Source organism: Ranitomeya imitator, chromosome 2, assembly GCF_032444005.1.
Source record: "Ranitomeya imitator isolate aRanImi1 chromosome 2, aRanImi1.pri, whole genome shotgun sequence".
Taxonomy (NCBI): domain Eukaryota; kingdom Metazoa; phylum Chordata; class Amphibia; order Anura; family Dendrobatidae; genus Ranitomeya; species Ranitomeya imitator.
In genome coordinates, this window is record NC_091283.1 from 448,154,442 (window position 1) to 448,170,140 (window position 15,699).

Genomic DNA, 15,699 nt, shown 5'->3' on the forward strand with positions numbered 1-15,699 from the left:
CATGGTGTGGTGGTGTTTCTTCCTGTGTGATATTATTGGTCTTGGTATAGTGGTGCCGCAGCCTCCTCGAGTATATACGGTAATTGTTTTTGTGATTATTTATTATGTTTGATTTGTAGCAATGAGAATACAATACATAATGCATATCAGATATTTACATTCCGAATCATAACTAATAAAATTACAGTTTTAAAGTAGCCACCAAAATTATTTTTTGGGTTGGGGGTCACCGCAACATGAGGAACTGTATTGCGGGGTCACGGCATTAGAAAGGTTGAGAACCACTGTTATAGAGTCTGCCTATGGGGGGTGTATTATACTGTAGACAGAGGCTGCCTATGGGGATGCAATATATTGTACAGGCTGCATATGGGTGTGCATTATACTATACAGGCTACGTATGGGGGTTCAATATACTATGCAGGCTGCCTATGGGGGTGCATTACACTATAGAGGCTGCATATGGGGGTGCATTATATTAGGGGCTACATTATACTATAGAGGCTGCCTACGAGGGTGCATTATATTACGGGCTGCATTATACTATAGAGTCTGCCTATTGGAAGTGCATTATACTATAGAGTCTACCTATTGGAAGTGCATTATACTATAGGGTCTGCCTATGGGGAGTGCATTATACTATATGGAGGTCTATGGGGAGTGTATTATACTATTTTGAGGATTGTCTGGTGCGTTATACTATATGGAGGCTGTCTAGGGGGCCATCATACAGTGTGAAGATTAGTGTTCGAGCTATCAAATAGTTTGGGGGATACTAAGGGGTCAGTATATATGTAGTAAGGGGGCATTAGACTGTATAAGAGAGCATCATAGAGGGGAGCTTTAAATGGGGGAGACTTGGGACATTATTAAATGTAAAGTGGGCACTTATTGTTTTATTGTTATAGGCGAACTCGGGTTACTGTGACTGTCAAAGCGGCACACAGAGCAATATTACTTTTTAGGGGACAAAATGTGGGCACTGTTTTCTAGGGCACTTGCACCCAACATTACTATATTCTAGAGGGTTGCTTTAGAATTTAGAGGGCACAGAGAACCACACAGCAGATGCAGTAATAGGGACACATAAGGCAGTAGCGGCTCAGTATTTGGGGTATCGACAGGATGAGGAGTTTGTGCAGGTTGGGAATAGATGGTGACGTGCTGAAAATATGAGACTTGAAATGTCTTTGTTGTATTCTCTGTAGCCGAGTCGTGGCTGGAAGAAGTTGTCACGTTGGTCTGGGCCAGATGGAAAAGACGTGAAAAATGAATGATTCCACCAGAAAGAACATCAGCTGTAAGTCACCATCTGCAACTGTGCTGTGATCTTATATGTTCTGTAGGACTGGTATCTATCACTGACCATATGGCGGTAATATCAGTAGTGGTCTTTATATAGAGATTATCTTCAGTAGACTCTAATGGTATAAACTCCCTCTGCTTGCTGTCTGTCATCTGCCACTCTACCATCTAGCAACCTATTTTAATGTGCCTGCTTAATGATTTGTATAATTCATTGGTTGCATTGTGCGATTTACTCACTGTTTGATGTATATCCATGACTGTGGCCACTCTAGATACTATCAGGTGGAAGGTGTTATAGCATGTTGCCAGCCACAATGTGTTTGATCATTTAAACACCCTGGTGTGCTGGCCCCAGCTGCCAAATCATCCCCACCCTGGTCCCACAATCCATCTCTTCTGACCCAGCAGTCTGGACTATAAATTTTGAAACATCCTTAGGGATGCACGCATCACAGAAGCAAAGCGTCACGAAGATGAGCGTTGTGATACAGCAGTTATTCCATGGCAGTTAGTCAGGGCAGGAGTCAGGTAACCAACACTCTGCTCTCCCTTTTATCCATGTGCTTTATTCCTATCCTCCTTTGCTCCCTTGCAATCCACAATCACCGCCCAATCCCCCCTCCACCACGACTCATATACATCAGCTCCTCTCTCCTTTCCTCTCCCATGTACAGCTCCCATGCACTTCTCACCTTCCTGAAAAACCTCAGCCCATCTTGCCCAAACACACTGCACAAAAAAAACTTCATACACTTCCAAAAACTACTTGCTTTTTATCTTCTTACTCCTACTGATTTCGGGGGACATCTCCCCCAACCCCGGTCCCCCATCCCCCAACCTCATCCGCTACCCTACCTCATACCAAAACCATACTAACCTTATTAATATTACTTGCATTCCCTCATCTCTCTCTTTCAATTGTGCCCTTTGGAATCCACGGTCTGTATGTAACAAGCTTCCTTTCCTGCACAACTACTTTGTGAACAACTCTGAACCTGGATCCAGGACTCTGACACTGTCTCCCCTGCTGCCATTTCCCATGGTGGCTTACAATTCTCCCATTCCCCGATACCCACAAACAGACCTGGTGGTGGAGTTGGCATACTCTTGTCCCCACAATGCACGTTCCAGGTTATACCCCCAGTTCCATCACTCTCATTCCCTTCTTTTGAGGCCCACACCATCAGGCTCTTTTGTCCCCTCTCCCTCAGAGTAGCGGTCATATACCGGCACCCAGGCTCACCCACCCACTTCCTGGACCACTTCTCAGCCTGGCTGCCGCACTTCATGTCCTCAGAACTACAAACCCTTATCCTGGGAGACTTCAACATCCCCATTAAGAGCCCAACTTCCACATCTACATCCCAGCTTCTATCACTAACCACTTCTCTAGGCCTCTCACAGCTCTCAACCTCTGAAACACACAAAGACGGTAACACCCTGGATCTGGTCTTTGTCCGACTCTGTTCAATCTCCTACCTAGATAACTCACCGCTTCCCCTCTCTGACCACAACATTCTATCCTTCACACTCACAATTCCTCGTCCACCCCAGCACTCTCCTACCTACCACACATTCAGAAATCTACATGCCATTAACCCTCATACACTATCAGGCTCCTTACACTCATCATTGTCCCCTCTTCTTTTTCCTGTCCTGATCTGGCTGTACATCACTACAATGACACTCTTAGAAGCCCTCTTGACCAAGTAGCTCCCCTCACCCTCAGAACCACCATACAGAGTGAAACAGCCCTGGCTCACATCGCAAACCCGATTTCTCCAGCGATGCTCTAGGAGTGCTGAACGCTTATGGAGGAAAATTCACACACCAGAAGACTTCATACACTTCAAATTTATGTTAAGGACCTATATGTCTGCCCTTCACCTTGCCAAACAATCCTACTACACCACCCTGATATCCTCACGGATAACAACCCCAAGAAACTTTTTAACACCTTTCACTCCCTCCTCAGGCCAAAAGCACAAGACCATTTCACAGACATTTGTGCTGATGACCTGGCTTCCCACTTAGAGAAAATAGACAATATCCGTCAGGAAATCCGCTCCCAGACACCAAGTGCAATGACTCCCATCCCTCCCTGCATCTCCTTTGGCTCACTCTCCACATTCGATCCCATCACAGAAGAAGAAGTCTCCAAGCTCCTCTCCTCTTCTCGTCCGACTACATGCACCACCGACCCCATTCCCTCACACCTCCTCCAGTCTCTTTCTCCAGTGGTCACAACTCGCCTAACTACAATTTTTAATCTCTTCCCTCTCCTCTGGCATTTTCCCCTCCTCCTTTAAACACTATCATTACTCCATTACTAAAAAAAACCTACCCTCGACCCATCCTGCACAAAGAACTACATGAAGAAAAGAAAAAATCGTTCCAGCTCCAAATAGTAAAATCCAAATTCCAACTTTATTAAGCCAATATAAAAACAACGGTGGACATATGCTCTACATGTGCATATCAGGACACGAGCGACGCGTTTCGATCCTACACGGATATTTATCAAAGCTACATATGAAATGTTCATCAACCAATATATAGACCCTATACACCAATGGCATTCAAATGAACGGTCACATGATCGTATGGGCGGTCCTTCATGAATACAAATAGTAATGAAAAGAAAAAAAAAAGGAGAAAAAAAAACACGAAAACACTATGATAAAACAAATCTGTGATAAACCACATAGCACCAACATATATAAACACATTCTAATAATGAAACATTAATTCGTTACGTCTATTCAAACCTGTGGGAGATCGAGTGCTGAGATGGTAAATCCAAAAGGCCTCACTGCTCATGCTCGCAGCACCAAATTCTTTCGGGCATACGGGATTGAACGTGTTAATAAACCTCTACGGGGTGGAGACACTATTCGTTGCCTCCATACCCGTGAGGCCTTTTGGATTTACCATCTCAGCACTCGATCTCCCACAGGTTTGAATAGATGTAACAAATTAATGTTTCATTATTAGAATGTGTTTATATATGTTGCTGCTATGTGGTTTATCACAGATTTGTTTTATCATAGTGTTTTCGTGTTTTTTTTGTTTTTTTTTCTCCTTTTTTTTCTCCTTTTTTTTTTTTTCCATTACTATGTGTATTCATGAAGGACCGCCCATACGATCATGTGACCGTTCATTTGAATGCCATTGGTATATAGGGTCTATATATTGGTTGATGACCATTTCATATGTAGCTTTGATAAAGATCCGTGTAGGATCGAAACGCGTCGCTCGTGTCCTGATATGCACATGTAGAGCATATGTCCACCGTTGTTTTTATATTGGCTTAATAAAGTTGGAATTTGGATTTTACTATTTGGAGCTGAAACGATTTTTTCTTTTCTTCATGAGATGACCGTGCTCCTGCGGTGGCTACTTGGTGAGCTGGGTTTTTTTTCTTCTTTGCTACAAAGAACTACAGACCGTCTCCAATCCCCCCTTCATCTCAAAACTCTTGGAGCGCCTGATCTACTCCCGCCTTACCCGATACCTCTCCACTCATTCCCTCCTAGACCCTTCACAGTCCGGTTTCCGCCCCCTACATTCGACAGAAACTGCACTCATCAAGGTGACCAATGACCTTCTGACAGCAAAATGTAACGGTGACCACTCTGCTCATTCTCTTCGACCTTTCTGCAGCTTTCAACACTGTTTACCACCCTCTCCTACTCTCTAGGCTCCAGTTACTAGGCATTAAGGACACTGCTCTCTCCTACCTTTCTGACCGCTCCTTCAGTGTTCTGTTCTCTGGCTCCATTTCATCTCCTCTTCCTCTCTCTGTTGGGGTACCTCAGGGCTCAGTCCTTGGCCCCCTTCTCTTCTCCCTCTACACAGCCCCAATTGGACAGACCATCAGCAGACTATAGTTATACACGTCATCCCCTGACCTTACCCCAGCTGTACTACCGAACGCCACTGACTGTCTGCAGTCTCCAACATCATGTCCGCTCTCTATCTGAAACTCAACCTCTCCAAAACTGAACTTCTTCTGCTCCCGCCGTCTACTAACCTCCCTAAATCTGACATTTCCCTCTCCGTGGGTAGCACCATAATAACACCCCGGCAGCAGGCACGCGGTCTGGGTGTTATGTTTGACTCCGATCTCTCCTTCACCTCCCACATACAATCTCTTGCCCGCTCGTGCCGCTTACACCTAAAGAACATCTCTAGAATCCACCCTTTTCTCACCATGGAGACAACAAGAACCCTCACTGTCGCCCTGATCCACTCCCGCCTGGATTACTGCAACGCTCAATTAATTGCCCTACCCCTTAATCGACTTTCCCCTCTCCAGTCTATCCTTAATGCGGCAGCCAGGGTTGTCCATCTGGCTAATCGTTACTCAGATGCATCTGCTCTTCGCCAGTCATTACACTGGCTGCCCATTCATTACAGGATACAATTCTCACCCACAAAGCTCTCCACCGTGCAGCACCCCCTTACATCTCCTCCCTCATTTCTGTCTATCGGCCTAACCGACCGCTGCACTCTGCAAATGACTTTCGACTAACCACTGCACTAATCCGTACCTCCCACTCCTGGCTGCGCCAATCCTTTGGAATGCTCTACCCAAAGATATTAGGACCATCCACAACTCGCATAGTTTTAGGCGCTCGCTCAAAACACATTTGTTCAGAGCGGCCTACCACGTTAACTAATCAGTCATTTTATGTGTGTGTGTGTAGCCCATTCACTATCTCCATCTATCCCCCACCCCCTGAAGATGGCTGGACCATCATTGTAAATACATCATTGTAAATACACACCTGTACTTTGTATCTCCCCCACCTCATTGTATATTGTAAGCTCTCACGAGCAGGGTTGTCTTATTTTGCTTTATTGTATTGTTAACGTTGTTACCTATGACTGTTGTGTTTGAAACTGTTAAACTGTAAAGTGTAAAGTGCTGCAGAATATGTTGGCGTTATATAAATAAAACTATTATTATTATTATAATAACGCGGTCATCTGCTGAGGTGCTCCTCCACTACTACGGTGCGTCACCCAGCTGTAATCAAGGTTACCTGGTTAGGGGCCCACTCAGAAGCTTCGCCTCCTTTGAACCAAAACCCTAGCTACTTCTCTTCCACTAACTTGATAACTTAATAACTTGATTGCCAGTATGTGGGTGTAGCTTGCCGAGGGAAGATACTTTTTTTTTTTTCTTAAGGTTGTAATTCTTAGTGTCCGCCTCCTGGTGGCAGCAGTGTACACCCTTGGTTTCCTGTGTCCCCAGTGATGGATACGAGAAAGGGAAATTGCAGTAAGTCCAAAAATTCTTATTCCCTACATTTAAAGTTGTGAATTTGTAAGGGTCAAATCAATGAGACCCTTGACCAATCCTAAGAATGGAACTGCCAGAGATAGCTGAGTACGGAGCTCATCTTATCAGGTGGTCTTTTTGCATTCTCATGTTATTCTTATGGGTTTTTTTGCAGCATGACAGAAGTTGCTATATAGTTGGATTATGCATAAAACATGTATATGATATACATATAGAAAAAAAGCTGGTTTCAAGTCAATTAAGTTTTTCACACTGTCTGAAGAACAAAAAAAATCTTTTCCTCTACTCTGCTGTATTCATGATATGTCCAGGATAACTGCCGATTGTATAGAGCTATAATACTGTATAAGGGATGGCAGGAATAGTACGGTTTTGTGTGTGTTCCTGTATTTATCTGACCATTACTTACCGCCATATCTTAAGGGCTTTGCATTTACACTTTACTCCCCAGTGTAATGTATTTGAATTAATGTTTTAATTACATTAATTATTATTATTATTATTATTATTAATGTTCTATAATGGAAATGTTTTTTTCCACACTTTGCTTGATCTCATTGTTGTCACAATATCTACATGATTTTTGCCTGACTCACTTTTGCTTGCAACACAATTCATTAAGGGTCTTTTCCTTATGATCATTTGCCTGCCTCATTATCATTTACAGGCAGCATTCCCTAATGTAAACGGGAAGTACTGCCATTACAATTTTTAATCTTTCTTCCAGCATAAAAGAAAAAAACTTTCAAATGAATATGTCTTAGGGTTATATTGGGACATTGCCTTAAATAAACACTATATGGAGCTCAGTTGTATAGAAATGTCTGTATGGGGTATTCGTACAAAAGTGGTCAATTTTTGCTCTAATTTTTCTCCTGATGCTCCAGAGTATTCCATTTTTTTTTCTTCAAATCCACTGTAATTTTCCAGAGATATGCGCTTTAATATTTTGTACTAATTTTTGTAATCTTTGCCAAGGGGTAGTAGCACTCAGAATTCCCATGTCTTTTAATCTGCTCTGCATTATGGTACTGTCAGCAGCGCCCCCATGTTTTGAACAGCTGACATGTGCCTGGAATAGCCGTAGGTGGAATCGCGATCCACCCATGGCCATTAACCTGTTAAATGCCCTTGTGAAACGCTGACCGCGGCATTTAACTCCTTGGCATGACAACCAGAGGTCTCCTAGAGACCTCTATGATTGTCACTGCCAGATTGCTGTGAGCTCCACCTAGTGGTTGGCGCTCATAGCAAGTGAGTAATTCTACTACATAGAAGCGATCTGATCATCGCCTGTATGTAGCAGAGCCGATCTGGTTGTGGCAGCTTCTAGTCTCCCATTGAGACTATTGAAGCATGCCAAAAGTTAAAAAAATGTAAACATATTAAAACAATATAAAAGTTCAAATCACCACTCTTTCTCCCCATTCAAAATAAAATTAAAAAAATCAAACATACACATATCTGGTACCGCTGTGTTTAGAATTGCCTGATCTATCAAAAGAAAGGATTAACCTGATTGCTAAACAGCGTAGCAAGAAAAAAAGTCAAAACGCCAGTGTGGTGGAATATGTGTATATATATGATATATATCTATATGTGTGTAGTGACCTCTGACATCTGTCTAGTGATAATGTAGCATCTGTCCTGAAGGCCAGTGGCACCTAGGTGTTAATATGTACTTCCTTGTGAAGAGTAGGAATTCTGTCTCCATATCTCACCAGGGGGTCTAGCTAGAGCCAAGAACAAAGGAACACTTGACACCTCTGAGGTCTTGGAGGGGAGATGCTAAAGGCCCCTTCACATTAAGCGACGCTGCAGCGATACCGACAACGATTCGGATCGCTGCAGCGTCGCTGTTTGGTCGCTGGAGAGCTGTCACACAGACCGCTCTCCAGCGACCAACGATGCCGGTAACCAGGGTAAATATCGGGTAACTAAGCGCAGGGCCGCGCTTAGTAACCCGATGTTTACCCTGGATACCATGCTAAAAGTAAAAAAAAACAAACACTACATACTTACCTAACGCTGTCTGTCCCCCAGCGCTGCGCTCTGCTTCTCTGCTCTCCTCCTGTACTGGCTGTGAGCCGGAAAGCAGAGCGGTGACGTCACCGCTCTGCTTTCCGGCTCACAGCCAGTACAGGAGGAGTGCAGAGCACAGCGCTGGAGGACAGACAGCGTTAGGTAAGTATCTAGTGTTTGTTTTTTTTTACTTTTAGCATGGTATCCAGGGTAAACATCGGGTTACTAAGCGCGGCCCTGCTCTTAGTTACCCGATGTTTACCCTGGTTACCAGTGAAGACATCGCTGGATCGGTGTCACACACGCCGATCCAGCGATGTCAGCAGGAGTCCAGCGACGAAATAAAGTTCTGGACTTTATTCAGCGACCAACGATCTCCCAGCAGGGGCCTGATCATTGGTCGCTGTCACACAGAACGATTTCATTAACGATATCGTTGCTACGTCACAAATAGCAACGATATCGTTAACAATATCGTTATGTGTGAAGGTACCTTAAATGCTGCTGGAGGGAAGGTATCCTTGGGAACCATTTCACACATGTCTCCAGAGGAAAATAATATATATTCATTAGTAGCGCGGCCGTGGCCCAATCAAACAGGCAGCAGTTATGATATTGGCCTGAGGGGCCGGTCTAGAAACCTGACCTCAGACCAAAGTTATAAATTTAGGCTGCAGACAGAGAATGGTGTTCACATGATGAGGGCAGCCTGAAAAGCTGATGTGTTCCACAACTACATTCACCCCCCCCCCCCTCAGGGAGCAGAAAGCAGACTACAAGTTAGATGATTTCTGTAAGTTTCCTCCTCTTTATTTTATACTGTCTTGCATAAGTTGTATGTCTTTTTATTATCATATTTTTATACCTTTTTCTTGTAAGCTTTTAATCTTTTTCTATTAAAGTATAAACTTTAATAAGTTGAATCTTGAATGTTCTAAAGAATCCATAGCCTAGAGGTGTGTGAGACCTTATGAGTGATAAACATATTTTGATTAGTTATTTCTGGGACTCATCGCCCATGTATTCGATGAGTGGTGGCAGCGCGTATGAGCGGGTGTGTGGCCTGGGTCGGTGTGTGATTTATGCTCCCATTACAGCATAGGACAGAGGTTGAATGCTGGACGGAGAGTGGGGAGATAGATTAACCCTTGCAGGCACAACCCAAAGTCACGTGTGAGAGCAGGCACGTGACGAATAAGTGACACCACGGAGCAGCGATCCGTGACAGCCAGAATTACGTTTTTTGGTCCCCATGACATTGCATTAACGGGAGATCAAAAGATCGTATCTACACCAAAATGATATCATTAGAAACGTCAGCTCGGTACACAAAAAATAAGCCCTCATGAGAAATGGAGACGCTACGGGTATCGGAAAATGGCGAAATTTTTTTTTTTTAAATCAAAGTTTAAATATTTTTTCACCACTTAGATAAAAAAGAACCTAGACATGTTTAGAGTCTATGAAGTCGTAATGACCTGGAGAATCATAATGGCAGGTCAGTTTTAGCATTTAGTGAACCTAGTAAAAAATGCCAAGCAAAAACAAGCTGGGGATTGCACTTTTTTTTTTGCAATTTCCCCCCACTTGGACTTTTTTTTCCTGTTTTCTAGTACATGACATGGTAAAACGAATGGTGTCGCTCAAAAGTACAACTCGTCCTGCAAAAAACAAGCCCCCACACAGCCATATCGACGGAAACATAAAAAAGTTATGGCTCTGAGAAGAAAGGGAGCAAAAAACGAAAATACCTCCGGGAGTTAAGGGGTAGAAGGAGGCCCCAAGAGGAATAGCAAGATTTTGGGTACTCACCGTAAAATCTTTTTCTCAGAGCCTTCATTGGGGACAGAGGAAACCATGGGTGTGTGCTGCTGCCACTAGGAGGTTTATACTATGCAAAAAAAAGGTTCGTTCCTCCCCAGCAGTATATACCCACCAACTGGCAGAAAGCTATTCAGTTAGTGAAAAAGCAGTAAGAGAAGTAGAAAAAGACATAAGAGCACAAATTCCAGAACATTGGAACGGAACCATCGAGCAATGGTAGACCTGTACGGAGGGAGATCTTTCCGTGGACCTTCTGGGATGATGAACAGAGAATCTGAGCTCCAGAAAGGCTCAGTCCTGGATAGGTAAATGCGCAGAGCTCTCACCAGATCCAATTTGTTTAGTAACCGCTCTCGGGGATGAGAGGGGGATGGACAAAAGGATGGAAGTACGATGTCCTTATTTAGATGACAACTGGAAACCACGTTGGGGAGAAAGGCTGGAACCGGACGTAGAACCAACTTGTAAGGTAAGGAGAGCGACAAGAAAGAGCTGCTAGCTCTGAAACCTGTTTAATTAAGGTAATAGTGACCAGGAAAGCGACCTCCCAGGAAAGTAGTGTGAAAGATCTCACGCAGTGGTTCAAACGGAGACTCCTGCAGGACGTCGAGCACTAGATTAAGATCCCAGGGTTCCACTGGGGGTCGGTAGGGGGGAATGGAGTGAGCAACTTCTTGAATGAATGTCTTGAGCTGTCGGCGAACAGCCAGATTCCTTTGAAAAAGAATGGAAAGGGCAGAAACTTGTCCCTTAAGGCTATGTGCACACGTTCAGGATTTCTCGCAGAAAATTCCTGAGAAAAACCGGACATTTTCTGCAAGAAAACCGCATGCGTTTTTGCCGCGGTTTTTTCCGGACACTTCCCAATGCATTTTGTAGTGGGAAATCCGCAAAAAAAACGCAAAATTAATGAACATATTGCGTTTTTTACCACGATGCGTTTTTTTTTCGCGGAAAAAAACGCATCATGTGCACAAAACATGCGGAATTCATTCTAAATGATGGGATGCTTATTGTATGCGTTTTTTTGCGGTTTTATAGCGTTTTTATCGGGAAAAACCGCGAAAAAACCGCAACGTGTGCACACAGCCTAATAGAACTAAGGGACAGTCCGGACTCCAGAAAGGACAAAATGGATGGGAAGTGAAAAACCATTGGAGCGACCTGAGTCTCACACCAGCGTAAAACGCCTTCCACGTATGATGGTTGATGCGAGAGAATGAAGGCTTCATTGCTTTAATCATGGTCTGATCGGAGAACCCAGCCGACTTTAAGACTGCGGCTTCAACAGCCATGCCATTAAATTGAACGACTTAGAACTCTGGTGGAAGAGGGGCCTCTGCGACAAAAGGTCCAGAAGATCTTGAAGTCTCCACGGCGTATCCACTAGAAGGTTGACAAACTCTGCATACCAGGGGTCTTTGTGGCCAATCCAGAGCGATGAGTATGACCGGTATTCCTTATGCCTTTTATCTTTTTGATTACTCTGGGAATCAGCGGATGGGTTGGGAACAGGTATCGGTATGGAAGGGAGAACTGTGTCCAGGGTATTGCTAGTGCATTGGATCCGTTTGCTAGCAGGTTGGGAGATCTGGACACAAACTGAGGAACTTTGTGGTTGAGTCTGGACGCCATGAGGCCGACGTCTTGAGTCCCCCCCACCTGAGACAGATCCTGTGAAAGACTGACTGATTGAACAACCATTCTCCTGCTGCGAGACCCTGGGACGAGAAAGTTGCCGCCCAATTTTCGACTCCTGGGATGTACACTGTGGAAATTGGTGGGACATTCTGCTCGGCCCAAGATCAGATCCGAGCGACCTCTGACATCACTGTCCAACTTCGAGTTCTCCCCCTTGATGATTGACGTACGCCACCGCCATGGCGTTGTCGGACTGAACTGAAATCTGTTGTCCTTGAAGTTCCTGCCAGTGAAGCAGGGTGAGGAATATCACTCGGAGTTCAAGGATGTTGATTGGAAGGGATGACTCCTGAGCTGATTATCGACCCTCGACCATCAAATCTTGCAATACTGCTCCCCAGCCGAGGAGACTGGCGTCTGTTGTGACTACCTTCCAACGATTAGAGAGGAAGGACCTCCCAAGGTGGGCCTACTGAGAGCACTCCACCATTTCAGGGACTGCTTTATCCGCAGGGGAATTGAGACACGCCGATCCAGGGAGCAGATCGACTTGTCCCATCTCACTAGAAGGAAGAGTTGGAGAGGACGCGTGTGGAATTGAGCAAATGGGACTGCTACCATTGAAGCAACCATTTTGCTGAGTACACTCATGCAGAAGCGAAGGGAGCAGGGAGAATGACGTCTGAGAGGCCGAACCCCACGCATAAGTGCTAGAGACACTTCCTTGGATAGGAAAATCTTTGCCTGGATGGTGTCGAAAAGAATTCCCAGGGAAACAAGACATTGGGATGGGATTAGAGATGGCTTTGCGGTGTTGACGATCCAGCCCAGATGGAAAAGTGTCTAGAATAATCCGTAGATTCTCCTGGCACGCCAGGGGTGTTGCAGCCTTAAAGAGTATGTCGTCTAGATGGGGAATGACGAGGATGCCCCTGCTGTGTAGAATGGCCATCATCGTTACCATTATTTTCATAAAAACTCTGTGCGTAGTGGCTAAGCCAAATGGAAGCCCTGTGACCTGGAAGTGAAGTCCCTGAATAGCGAAGCGAAGAAACCTCTTGTGTGGGGGAAAGATGGGAATGTGCAGGTAGGCATCTTGAATGTCTCCAAGCAGAGGAATTGTTCTGGCTCCATGGAGGCTATCATGGATCGAAGGGATTCACATATTTGTTTAGTAATTTGAGGTCCAGAATGGAACGAACTGAACCGTCCATTTTGGGGACCACAAACCGGTTTGAATAAAAACCTGAGGAGCACTCTCATGTGGGAACGGAGACGATAATGCCAGCCTTGAGGAGGGAGTCGACAGCCTTGAAGAAGCCTGGAATGAGACAGGCATTCTTCGGTGGGCGGGACTCGAAAAAACGAAATTGACGGAGAGTAGAAAACTCTATCTTGTAACCGTAGGAGACAACATCTCGGACCCAGGGGTCGTCGACTATGGATAGCCATTCTTCCCGGAACTGAAGGAGACTACGCCTACCCTGAGAGGCCACCCAGGTGGGGGCAACCAGTCATGCTGAGGAGAATCTGTTGGAGCCTGACCTGGTTGGCCGGCGTTGAGCGGGTCTTGAAAGCCAAATCGGGGTTGGTTTAAAGGAGGACCTTTTTCCTTTGACGCATCGGGGATTTGTCCTGTCGAGGGTTAATCTGTGGTGGGAAAGGAACAAAAGGGAACAGTACAACGGGGTGTACGTTTGGATCTCTGTTGGGGTAGAGACGTACCCATTCCTGACATGGCATTGGAGATAATCTTGTCCAGCTCTTCTCGAAAGAGACAAGAACTTTGGAACGTAACTGTTTATCACTCACATAATGGTAATTCTGCTTCACGCCACCCATCTTATCTATGGCATTTTTCTGTGCTGTGTTGTGCATAAATATGTGATTCTTCAGAATTTCTATTAGATTATGTCTGATGAAGAGACCGGAGTAGTTCTTGTAAGCTTGCAATTTACCATCCTTTCAGTTGGCCATTAAAAGGTATCAACCACTGAGGACTCTCAATTCTAAATATTTTCCCTAGAGTTAGACATAGATGAGATGAAGGTGGTAGAAAGGAGAGACAGAGTACCAGGGGAGAGCTGCCAGGGATGAGAACTGACCCCCCCCCGCAGACCTGGACCCTCTCCGGGAGATCGTTGGGCAGAGGCGCAGTGATAGCAGGTTGTAGACCGGGAGCTGCATGTGGGAACCTGCAGACGGCGTGAAGATGGAGCCGAGTCATGGGTAGAGCCTGTAGCGCACGCAGAGTTTCCCGCTTGGTGAGGTTTCTGAGGTTTCATTTTTTTATCATGTTTTAAAGTTTTTTCTAATAAATAGTAACTTTTATTCTCCTGTTGGACGTGCCGGTGGATTTCCCTTTTCTCTTTTCTGCCTATCCCAGTAGTAGACCGCAGCTGGAGTCGGGGACTAAATTTGGGCAAGGAAGCCGCAGGGGGGAGAGGGATGGTGTTGTAGGTGCCGAGGGAGCGAGGGATGGGACCGAAGGACCGCTATTTTACCCCCTGGCTAGGATCCTTAAAGGAATATCTCAACATTAATTTTAAAATGTTTCTTTTTTTTCCAGAGCCCCTGCACTGCCGCATGAATACTTGTCCTGAAGATCCCGCATCCCTCTTCGCAAACTGGTGCTGGAAGACTGGCTTGCATGCAGACCGTTGGGCCACTGAACATCTTCATTGGTCGTCGGGTAACGATAATGTCTTCCTACCCTGAACGACAGGCTCTGGAGGACGGGTGGCAAGGACCAATCCGCATCTTCAGTCTTGCGGATGCCCCAAACACGCTTGAAGTGTTAGGAAGCAAGGGGTCCTGTCTGGTAGACACGAGAGGGTACAGTAGTGACACATTCCCACACTGTGCTCCCGGTCACTAGGGGGGAGAGCGGAGTGACCAATTACACTCCATCGCCCAGATCACAAGCTGAATCTGAAAAAGAGAGATGATTAATAAAACACAACAAAAACCTAAAGTAGAAACGAGGCTGAGGGCAGCCCTGTGTCCACCTCCTACTTGACACTAAGCTAAAACTGAATAGCTTTCTGCCAGTTGGTGGGTATATACTGCTGGGGAGGAGCTAACCCTTTTTTTTTTGCATAGAGTCAACCTCCTAGTGGCAGCAGCCTACACCCCTGGTTTCCTTTGTCCCCCAATGAAGTGAGAGAGAAAAAATTGTTGGTACCTAAAGTACAGGAAAGATATACTGTATATCTTGGTACCATGTCTGTCAGTGGATAGAAAAATATTTAGAAGTGAGAGTGAGTCCTCAGTGGTTGATACCTTTTAATGGCTACCTTAAAAGATCTTAACAAATTGCAAGCTTTCGAGACTACTATGTAATTTTTGCTTTGTCTTCTGTAATAAATGCATAAATGTGATTCTTCAGAATTTCTATTAGTCTATGCCTGATGAAGAGACCTGAGTAGTCTCGAAAGCTTGCAATTTACCATCTTTTCAGTTAGCTATTAAAAGGTATCAACCACTGAGGACTCTCAATTCTAAATATTTTGGTAACTAAAGTAGACACTTAATGGATGACAGGGAGTAGAGTATCAAGATCAGGAAGTCTGTGTGCAAAGGTTAGAGAGACCAAT

The 15,699-nt window shown here is 44.9% G+C and overlaps 1 protein-coding gene across 1 annotated transcript in view; it reads left to right on the top strand.

Annotated features, from left to right (window-relative positions):
* RAD21L1 (RAD21 cohesin complex component like 1) overlaps positions 1 to 15,699 on the top strand; it is a 106,015-nt gene that overhangs the window by 60,944 nt on the left and 29,372 nt on the right. The gene's annotated exons all lie outside the window — the stretch shown is intronic.